At 45.8% G+C, this 11,099-nt stretch overlaps 1 protein-coding gene and 1 long non-coding RNA gene across 3 annotated transcripts in view; one reads left to right on the top strand and one right to left on the bottom strand.

Moving 5' to 3' along the window:
* LOC144238648 (uncharacterized) overlaps positions 1-5,758 on the top strand; it is a 32,297-nt gene extending 26,539 nt beyond the window's left edge. Inside the window, exon 3 of the long non-coding RNA XR_013337175.1 lies at positions 5,647-5,758. This is a non-coding gene — a long non-coding RNA (uncharacterized LOC144238648). The remainder of the gene's footprint in view (positions 1-5,646) is intronic.
* Positions 1-11,099, bottom strand: part of PIP4K2A (phosphatidylinositol-5-phosphate 4-kinase type 2 alpha) — a 182,203-nt gene that overhangs the window by 18,384 nt on the left and 152,720 nt on the right. The window lies entirely within an intron of this gene.

Here is an 11,099-nt window from a genome sequence, read left to right as displayed (position 1 = left end):
CAGTGTTAAGGAGTTAGAGATCTGCCTCGACTCACTTCATATGTGTAAGAGAAGGAGGGCAGAGAGATTTCTGTTTTTCTGTGAGCAAGGGAAACTTGAAGCCAAGATGTCAGAGCCTGGCCCGGGCAGTAAATGACACGTTGGATAGGTGTTTGTAATTTCAGGCACATAATGAAGATGAATGCCATTTTGGGTTTATCCCAGCAGGATTACCTCATGTGACAGGGAAAACTTAATCCTACCTCGTAAAACTCCGGGCACCCTGTACTATATTACTAAGCTCACTTGTGAATTTCACAGGCACTAGGGACGTATTTAGATTGGATCAAGTTTTAAAAAGGGCAACCAGATTGGTTAAAAGACTTAAGGGCTTATCGAAAGGCTCAAGAGGCAAAGGCCGACCCTTAGCAGGGCAGCTGCTGGAGGAATCCAACACTGGTCTACACATACCCACCCCCAAATGCCGGTGGTGGGGCAAGCGCGCTGTTGGGGTGGGATCAGTCCGGATCCTGGCTGCACCCCTTACTTGCCAGGGTCCAGGCCAGGTTTCTGGAACCCTCTAGGCTGCTGCCTTATGTGTAGCACAGGGGAAACACCACCAGCACCAGCAGCCGTAGGTACAGTGCTAATAAGCATTTCATGTGCTTCAATCCATTTAAGTGCATCTCATTGATTTTGCACAACAATCTCAACTATGACTCTTAAATTCATACCGACAAGGAAACCGAGTTTAGAAGATTATGCAATTAACGAAGGGCTCGCTAGCAAGCGGGACCTGTAAGCCACGTGCAGACGGGAGCCCGGGCTGCCTGGCGCTCCATCACTTGGCTCAGGAGGGATTGTTCTGAGAACCCAACACCAGTGTGACACACTTAAACAGTGCCACTTGTCACTGTCATCGTCGATGTGGACATCTAACAAACTGTATGGATTTAAAACAGGTCGAGAGCCTGCATACAAAGTATTCTCTTAAAAAAAGGTTTTTTTTAATGTTTATTTTTGAGACGGGGGAGGGGCAGAGAGAGGAGAACAGAGGACCCCAAGCAGGCTCCACTCTGACAGCAGAGGCCGATGAGGGGCTCGAACTCATGAACCGTGAGATTGTAACCCGAGCCAGAGTTGGATGCTTTTTAACTCAATGAGCCATTCAGATGCCCCTAAAATCATTTCTTTTTTTAAAAAATTCTTTTTTAGTAAGAACTATGTGACAAAGATAAAGTCACCTGACAATGATTCATGCTCAAGCAAACCTTACTGCTTAGCTTTAAAACAAAAATTTTTAAAAAAACTTCAATTCTGGTAAATAGTGTTCTATTAGTTTCAGATGTACAACACAGTGATTTGACAATTCCACTACTCAGTGCTCAACACAGTACATATGCTATTAATCCCCATCACCTATGTCACCCGTCCCCTACCCACCTCCCCTCTCCCAACCTTCTGTTTGTTCTCTATAGTAAGAATCTGTTTTTGGGGGGCACCTGGGTGGCTCAGTTGGTTAAGCGTCTGACTTTGGCTCAGGTCATGATCTCTCAGTTCGTGGGTTCAAGCCCCATGTCAGGCTCTGTGCTGACAGCTCAGAGCCTGGAGCCTGCTTCGGATTCTGTGTCTCCCCCTCTCTCTGCCCCTCCCCTGCTTGTGCTCTCTCTTTTAAAAATAAACATTAGAAAATTTTGGTTTTTGGTTTTTCTTTTTCTTCTAGAACAATTTCAATATATCCCTCTGATAAGGAGAGGCATTTATATTTAAAACACATTTTTTTAAAGTGAAGAAAACTATGCTATGAATTAATGAACTTCAGAAACTCTCGGTATACACAGCCCGCAAAGCTGAGGTCTGCAGGGAAGCACAGAACTAACTGTGGGCAGCGGTGGAGTCTACCCTTTGCTTCGCAACACTGGATTATTTGCACTTAGGAGGGCTTTGAAAGCCTCCAAGTCACAGGTCTGGTTCTTTAATGGTGTCTTTCATACGCTTTCTAGTTCAATGCAGACCCAGCCCAGAGGGCGGAGGAAACCACCAGAGCTAAAGCCATCAGCTCAGAATCGCTTCTTGACTGCAGACGCTCTTAGCCCGCGGTCAGCAACCTTTCTGAAGTGGTAGTGGGTCAAGTCTTTATTTATACCCTCTGAATTAAGTTCTCCTGGCCAGTTTCACGCAGATTGGGAGCCTCCACGTGTGATGAAGGAACAGTACTATCATAGTTGCCGGGAGGCGAGGCCCAGAAAGATCTACTACCTCACCCTCCCCAGTCAGCCCAGCCCTGGGCTGGGACCCCTGCTGGGAGCTGCTCCCAAGCCCCAGGTGGCTGAGGGAGGCTGTGTGTGACCAGCATGGCCCCGGTTTAATGAGGGAAAGGGGACTTTCCCTTTTGCAGGAGATGACTGGACTGGGGTGGACTGGACCCAAAGTGACATTCACCTCCACTAATGTGGCATAGAAATGCGCAGAGACAGCTAAAGGCGTAAGCGGGGAGACGCTGTGCCCCTTGCAGCCTAGCTACCCTGCCATGGTTTGGACACAGCTAGCGGGATGAACGTCCCTCACACTTTCTTGCGGGGTCAGGCCTGCCCGCAGGCCCATTCAGGGTGGCCCAGGTTTCTACCTGGGGCACAGATGAAGCGTGAGGTTATGAGCACAAACTGGATCTAGGCTGCCAGGGTTACAGCTCATCTGCTCCACTGATCAGCTGTGTGACTTTGAGCAAGTTACTTAACCTCTCTGGGACTTGGTTTCCTCATCTCTAAATGGGGATTAGCAAAAACCCCCGCACTGTTGTGAGGACTCCTTGAGTTCATACATGTAAAAAGCTTAGGGTGGTGCTTGCCCCGTGGAGGGTGATATACAAACATCGTTAGCATTCCTTGTCGGGCACGTTCTCACGTATGGCTTGCGCACACAGAGACAAACTGATCGCTGATAAGGCCAGAGCAAGGTTTCTAAAAAGTTTGGCATATTTAACATTTTCATACTGGCCGGGATGTTCTGAATCTGTCTCTTGCCAAGTCCATACTCCTCATTAGTGAGCAACGTACTATGTAACAATCTTGGTCATGGTCAGAAATGGTTTATGTGTAACTAAGCACAAATGAACATGGCTGTGAGAGTCAGCATGTACACGCAACTGTGTCAGAGCCAGAGGGTAACCAGCACGCGGATATTTTCTGTATATAAATGCTTCTGAATAGAAATAATTACTTATTATTCCCTAGAGTTTAATAAAGGATGTAAATAATCCCTAAGGACAGATTGGCCAGGGCTTTGAGAAAAAGGGGAAAATACGCAGACCTAACAACCACAAAGTTTGCAACTCTCGGGTTTAAAAGTGAGCACGTGTCTTGGTGGCTAGCGCAGCAGATGACCCAGGAGCGAAGGTGGTGGCCAGAGAGAAATTACGGATCCCTGGAAGGCAGAGGTGGCAAAGGGTAGATGGACTGGCAGGAAGGAGATCAAGAAACGCATTAGAACTGCCCTTCTTAATATAAATAAAAAATCTTACCACTTTTAATAAAAACTTAAAAATTCTGAATTACTAAAAATTTTACAGATGTTCTGTGAAAACAAAAGCAAAACTAAATGTTTACCAAAAGGGTTTACATTTTGTTTCACATGGAAGCAATCTCATTGGCTGCATATACATATTTACCTATTTCCCTGCGTTCTGTGCTTTGATATATGGAGGGTATCACTCACTCAAGTGTGTGGAGTTTAGTAATACTGGTTGTTTTAAGGGTGAGTAAATCCAGGAATAATATAGAAGACTATAGTGAGATTAAGAAATCAAATTACCTTTCAGAGGAGTCAAAAAGACATTTGTTTTAAAAAACCCAAATATTTGAAATCTGTACTTCTAGTCAAAAACATAACTCCATACACACAGAATTCAAACTAAAATGACACTGGGTTTTATCATCATTCTACAATTATATTGTAGAAAAAGAGCCTAGTGTAGTTTACGCTGCCACTACCAATAGGAAAGTTAAAAATACACGTGCTCAAAATGCATAGAGCCAAAATTTATATAATGCAGAGCCACGTTTTTTATTTTAGCCTGGAAGGGCATCTCAGAAGGAAAATGAAATGTGCCCCTGTCACACTTGAGTGTTTAAATTTTTTTTTTTTAATGTATTTATTTCTTAGAGAGAGACAGCGTGAGCAGGGGAGGTTCAGAGAGAGAGGGAGACACAGAATCTGAAGCCAGCTCCAAGGCTCTGAGCTAGCTGTCAGCACAGAGCCCGACGCAGGGCTTGAACCCACTAACTGTGAGATCATGACCTGAGCCGAAGTCAGACGCTTAACTGACTGAGCCACCCAGGCACCCCCACACGAGTGTTTAATGCAAATGGGATTTTGGCACGGGAAGGTTTCAATGCCAAGGGTAACACACAGCACAGTTCTCTGTGCTCAAAGTACTTGTATTTCAGAAAGAAATGAATTTTTGTCTGATGCGCTCATTTGGCAACCCGTTTTTTAAAAGTCGAATTGTAAACCTTGATGTCAAAGGTTGATGCCTGATGTCCCTTTCATGGAATGCACTGTCACACTTGGAGCCAAATACACAACATAAATAAACACGTACTAATTACCGTCCCCTGTTAGGGACTGCTTATGTTCCCGATTTACATGTTCATCAAGGCTCACCTAAATGAAAGTAATGTTGCAAAAAAAAAAAAAAAAAGAATAAAACGCCCTTCACCAGGCTTTCCAAAACATATCATAAAAATCAGAGTCTGTGAGGCTGAAAATATACTCTCCAGAAATATTTCTGTGAGGGAGGGGATTTTAGGTAATCCTTACACTGGAGCTAGGATAAAGATCATTTGATTGAATCACATCATATATGTGGTATCGATTTTAGGGTAATCAGAGACGCTAGAGATTTATAATAAAATCAGTTCTGCTTCTCAGAACATCCAAGCCACACATTTGATACACAGACAGGCAAATTAGTGGCTCTGGGTAAAGTTCGTTCAGAAGTCCCAGAGACAACAGGTGCTTTCTCACAAGAAGTACACGTAACAACCTTTCACGACACAAAGAGAATGTCCGTACACGTCCATGGCTTGGGAAACGATCCAACGGCTCTCCCTACCTGGTAATTTCCACAATGAAAACATACATGCATTTCTGACCAGCAGCTGGATGCAAAAGGTTCGTAATTTTTATTTTCGTTTGTCTATGTGTGAATGTAGAAAGAGAATATACTTCAACACACTTGTGAAACGGTGCTGCAGTTCAGAAGCACGAAACCGGCTAAGCCCCAGTATGTTTTGGCCACGTAGAACTGTGAAGGCTGGTGGTGCCCACCTGCTGGTCATTTATTTTCCCTAAATATTTCCATTAATGTGTATTTGTTTTTGAGGTGGGGAGGGGCAGAGAGAGGGAGAATCTGAAGCAGGCTCCGTGCTGTTAGTGCACAGACTGTTAGGGCCTGACTCGGGGCTCGAACTCACAAACCGCGAGATGACGACCTGAGCTGAAGTGGGACGCTTAACTGACTGAGCCACCCAGGCACCCCTCCCTAAAAAGCCAATGGTTCAAATGTGAAATTACTGCTTTTCTAATACCGTCATACTTTTCAAAACATAATGGCCCTTTAACCATAAGTGACGCTATCAATGGTGATAGTTTGGCTTTCCTCCACAGGCTGTGACGTGACAGTTACACTGCATGCCGGACGCATGAAATAGGTCGTTACGGTCTGACCAGAAGATTCTGTGGTGCCAATGTTGATGGTGATGACATAAAAAAATCTCAGAGTCTGAAAACGTAAGAAATCTAAGTACTATACAGTTTCTGGTTTAATACTAACGTAGCGGACATCACAATTTTATTATTTTAGTAAGTATGCATCTGCAACAGCTTGCCGTAAATTCAGGTCCCATTCTAAATCCTCAAGTCTTCTCTCCACCCTGACTCTTTCTGGAACTAAGAGTTTTCAGCTTAAAAAACCTCCCCTCTCTAACAGCACTGCTCCCTGTGTGTTGGGGGCACTCTGGGTTCCATCCATCCCAGAGACATAAAAATGAATTGAAGACAACTAAGAGTTTATACAGGACCACAGGCCAGACCTGCCGGAGGACTCACCAGGGTCACTGCCTGCTACGTTCTCTCTTCTCCGCGTGCCACCCTCACCAAATTCCAAGTGAAGTGCGTCTTAAAAACGCCACTTCCCAGAATCACTGCCGCGGTTTACATCATAGGGTTCCTAAGGCTTCTCGGACATCTGCTGATACAATGTGACAGGCCCAAACATTTTTTCCACTAATAACAGCAATCACCTTCACCCATACCTAGAACAGACAGGATTCTAGTGACGGTCTGGTCCAGGACTTCTCAAAGTCAAGTCTGCAGCTCACCTGCATCTCTGCGGGAGGGGAAAGTTTCACCTGAAATGAAAGATTCCGGTACCGAAGCAGGAGGACCCATGATAAAATCGAATCTTTTAATCTTATGAATGACAACAAAGTGGAATGATTGATCCCCAAACCCCAAACTTCCATTAATGCCAGAGCAGGGGCTGGGACTCAGACCCTCTGATGCTGTTTGCACGCCCCTTCCCCCAACCCCCTTTTATAAACCCTCTTTGGGCCACGAGGCAGATGTTACCGGTGCTGCCTCTGACTCGAGGTCTGAGAACCAGACCCTGCTTCTGCCCTGGTGGGGACCTATTCCTTGCACGTTGCGCGCTGGGAAAGGGGTTTCTCACACTGTCTGGCAAAGGGCACAGACTCGCTTCCCTCTGGGGAGAAACGGGAGTTTACAGAAGAAGGTTAAAGCACTAGCCGAGTTTAGGGCTTAGAACCTGTGATAATCTCACTTTACCTAATCATGAGGGGACAGCAGAAACATTTCTGGAAGGACACACCCCTGTGCTCCATGCTCTGAGCATCTTCGTCCCCTTGCCTTTAACTGCATCCCAGAGAACCAGATCGACGGAGTAATTAATTGTAATTTGTTACAACTTAAAGATCACAAAAGAAATGCTGGAAACCGGTTTAGGAAGGCAGTTTTCGATGTAAGGGTATTAATGATGAATTCTCCTGAAGCTTCGGTCAGTAATAGGTAAAGTGTCAGAGACAATGACGCTCCCTTAATTGCTGGTGCAATTCACAATGCCCACGGATCGACAAGGCAGCTTCTGCAGCCCATTATCAAAGTGTCAGCAATGATTATTGCCGATACAGTTATACGAATGCCAATTGCAGGACAGCTGTTTGCTTTCACATGGGTTCCAGGGAGAAGGTCAGACGTTAAAAGGAGTCTTCTTATTGTGACCTAGCGACTCCATGACACAGGCTTTACTTCACCTAATACAATCAGACGTGAGTTTTAAGAAGAACTGTGCGGAGCGATGAACAGAATGCATGTTTGTGGCAATCCCCAGGACTCTCTCTCTCAAGAACACGGGCTTTTTAAAGAGTCAGGTCAAATCCCCCAGAAATCAAGTGAGTCCAGTTATGTTTTCTTTTACTTCCCTCGGTCCCCTGCGGAGGGGCTGGCTTGCTGGCAGTGTGCTAGGGCTGTCATTTGTAAAAAGCAGTCTGCTCAGCTATAATTACTAATTTGATGTCACCCTGGAATTGCAGCGCAGCTGTGAATAGATCGACCACCAGGGAGATTCGCATTTCTCTGTCTCATTTAGAAGAGGCTAAACTGCCGGAGCCATGAATGGAAGATGCCCTTCCATTAAAAAGGAAAGAATTAAAGAATAAAACAAGTCATAGCAGCTGTCAAAATCTGACAACGGTTTAAAAAAAAAATTAAAACAGCACTGTTCTGCTTTTTTTTTTTTAAACTCAAGACATCTGTACATGCGTGTTCTGATACTTGTTGCCACGAAAGTGATTCCATTATTGTTGCAACAGAACTTCTTTATTTCCCTCCAAGCCATCTTCATTATGATGCTAATGCAAATCACGTTAATTATGAGGGAGCTGAAATCGAGGGGCCAGAACTTGTCTGCACCTCGCTCACTAAATATTTGAGATGACACTTTCAAAACTTGTCATCAACAAGTTAGAAGTCTGGGAAATCAAAACAGTTATGGAGATTCAAATGAAGGGAAAACTAACAATCCAGATTACCAATCAAGGCAAATCCGTGGAGATTCTTTATGAAAACTATTCTTTGCACCGTGACAATCATTTTTTTTTTTTTTTTTAGAATATAGTTACATGGTGACAGCAATGAAAAGACTCTTGGCAGATCACGGGGCCCCATTCGTAAAAGGCTAAAACGTAGAAAATAAATATACCTCGCCTCCCTCAGGTAGTTCCACCCAGAGGTAATGGCGGCTGTTTTGATAACATTTATGGCTTTATTTGTGAAGGCAAAGAAGAGCATGCTTTTTGCAAAGATGAAAAACCTCAACTGCGCATGGAAAGAACACCTGAAAATTCACAGGGCAGGAAAGGCAAAGGTGTTTTTTAGAACTCAAAAACCCAATGCTTTTAGGGGTTCGGCTCTATTAATACAGTTCATTTCTTTTTAGTATGACAGTTTAGGGAATGTTCCCTCAGCTGTTGCTACATTATACACCAACCGCTGTATCAGAGAGCTAGGATGCCCGCCTCCTNAAATTGTAATTACTTTTTTTTTTTTTTTTACAAATTGTAATTACTTTTATACTCCTAATATTTACGGTGTTTCCTCTTGCCCCTGCTCAGTGAGCCCTTGTAAACTTGTAAACTACAAGGGCAGACGGGGTGGCCTTTTGGAGCAACTCTTTGTGGAGGAAGAACTGTCATGAACCCCAAGCCCCGACGGCAGTAGAGGGCATGGGATTCTTCCCCAGGGCAATCGTGGGGACCACGTAAGTGTTTATACAGTGTAAGACACAGTGATGTCGCCTGTGTTTATATATTTAAAAAAAAAAATATGGAGGAAATTGGACTTGGTCGTTTTACCAACATACGAAATCAAACCATTTGTTTCACTACTTTAAAAATTTTAAGATCAAGACTCAGAATGAAGCGCTCTGGTACCATATTTAACACCAAAACACTGTTTCCATCAATGTAGTGAAGGATTCATGATCCATGGGATTTATACGGATTTTTGATGCTAAGTCCTTTTAAATAAGGAGACGGAGGGCTGCCAGACATTTGGTAGCCCAAATGTCCAAAGCATGAGCTCTGGCCCAGGACCCTGGCTCCCTCACATCATTTCTTGGGAACTCTGGACGAGTTGCTGAACTTGGGAACCTGTCTCTTACTCAAAGGAAGTAATCATAGCACCAACCTCATGCAATTGTTGTGAGGATGATCCGACTGAGTTCATGTAAAATGTAAACCTGTGTTGGGCCTACATGCACACTCCACAAATGTCAGTGATGACTATTTGCCTTTCTAAATCCCAAGACCCCGAAACGAACAGTAAAAGCAAACCCCGGATGAAGGGAAGGTTTCACCTCTGCCCCCGATTGTGTAACGCCCCCTGGGAACCTAAGTTCGTGGGTCTCAGATCTGTCGTGCTGGGAGGTGGGGAAGGTCCCTCCTATTTCTGCCTTCTCTAAGCCCACGCCCGAGGGAGATGCTTTGGGGGACAATTCAGAATACGAGAAAAGTATTCTAAGCATTCTAGGCACCTCAGAAAAGTGGGCTTCTTTTAGAAATCCTGTAATTTCATTCTTTTACGGAAACCTATGCCAGTAAAAGGCTGAGCATTTCTGGGTGAGGTGGGCAGGGGAGGTGTGTGGACATCCTTGTTTTGGGATTTTGGCTTCAGTGGCAGCCACCCGTGGCCTGTAACTGTCTCTCTCGGCACTGCGTACTGTCCTTTATCTTCCCAGCAGACCACACCCTCGGTGAGCAAACCTGAATAGATGAAAATGAACAGAGGGCGGAAAGGATGGTGGCTGCTGGCATCGGTCTCAAGGGACTTGGGCACAAAGTAAAAACAGAGCCACCAACGTGGAGAAGTGGATGTCATCCCAACCACAGCTGGCTTCTTATAAGGATGCAGAAAAGTCTGTGTGGCTCCTTAACGGGTCCAGATTATTTTGTCCCAGGAGAAAACCAAATCCAATCACACCAAACCTCTGAGTCTCTCATGGACTAAAACTTAAATGCCCACTTGAGTCTTGGGAAAATGTTTCGTCGTAACAACGTGGGAGTCCGCAGTCCACTGTTTCTGCTCCTCTTGGCCAAAGCTGGTACCTTCGGGGTGCTTGTATGTGGAGGTCAGAAGGGTCCACACACATTCACTGGTGCACAGTAAAAATACAGACAGTCGAAGAAGGACCCACCATTTCCTGGTCTCTTCCCCGCTTCTGAACCCACCGCTGTCCGGCTTGTGCTGCACCCGCCGTCACAGACAAGGTCACCAGAGATTGCCCTCGTGACAGGCCAAGGGCTAATGCTCAGTCCTCATCCTGCCTGACCTTGCAGAAGTTATCTGCCTTTGGGGCAGTTCGCTTCCTCTGGTTTCTGGGCTACAACCAGCGTGAACGTGAACGGATGCTACGATGATGACCAGGGGGGTCGTGCCCTGGGCATTTCTCACAAGACACTCGGTAAATCCGTCCCTGTGGCTGGTCCTTCGCAGGACTCTCTTCCTTAACTCCGATGCTCTTCTGGGCCGGTTCTAGACACGCTTCTCATCCTGGGCGGCCTCACACACTTCCCTGTCCTTGCCCATCATCCTTCCTGCGAGGTTCCCAAGCCCCTTTGCTTCCGGCTGAAGCCCTCGTGCCCACTGAGCGTCGCTGCTCTGGGGGGGGACGCGGACTGACATTTCAAACTCCTCCCACTCTGTTCCCTCCCTCAGTGAGTGGGATCCACACCCTCCCGACTGTCCAAACCCGGACAGCTGGAGTCATCCCGAACACCACCCTCCTTCCACACACACTCCCTGGCACCCGGCCCCTGCCACACTTAATCTCTGAGCTCTCTGGACGCCTCTTCCTACATCTCCCTATAAACCATCCTCGTCCACCATCCCAGCCGCCATCTTATCTCGGTTATTTCAACAGCCTTTCCAATGGGCACGGCCTACTTCCCCTTCCAGCTAGGGCGCCCGGTGCTCGCTCTCTGCACCCATGCACAGGATGCTCCTTCTCACCCCTTCCTCCAACTAACTCCGACTTGTCCTCAGGT

This window comes from Crocuta crocuta, unplaced genomic scaffold, assembly GCF_008692635.1.
Source record: "Crocuta crocuta isolate KB4526 unplaced genomic scaffold, BGI_CrCroc_1.0 scaffold96, whole genome shotgun sequence".
Lineage (NCBI taxonomy): Eukaryota > Metazoa > Chordata > Mammalia > Carnivora > Hyaenidae > Crocuta > Crocuta crocuta.
Note: the sequence above shows the minus strand (reverse complement) of the source record. Positions and strands in the feature narration are given on the sequence as shown.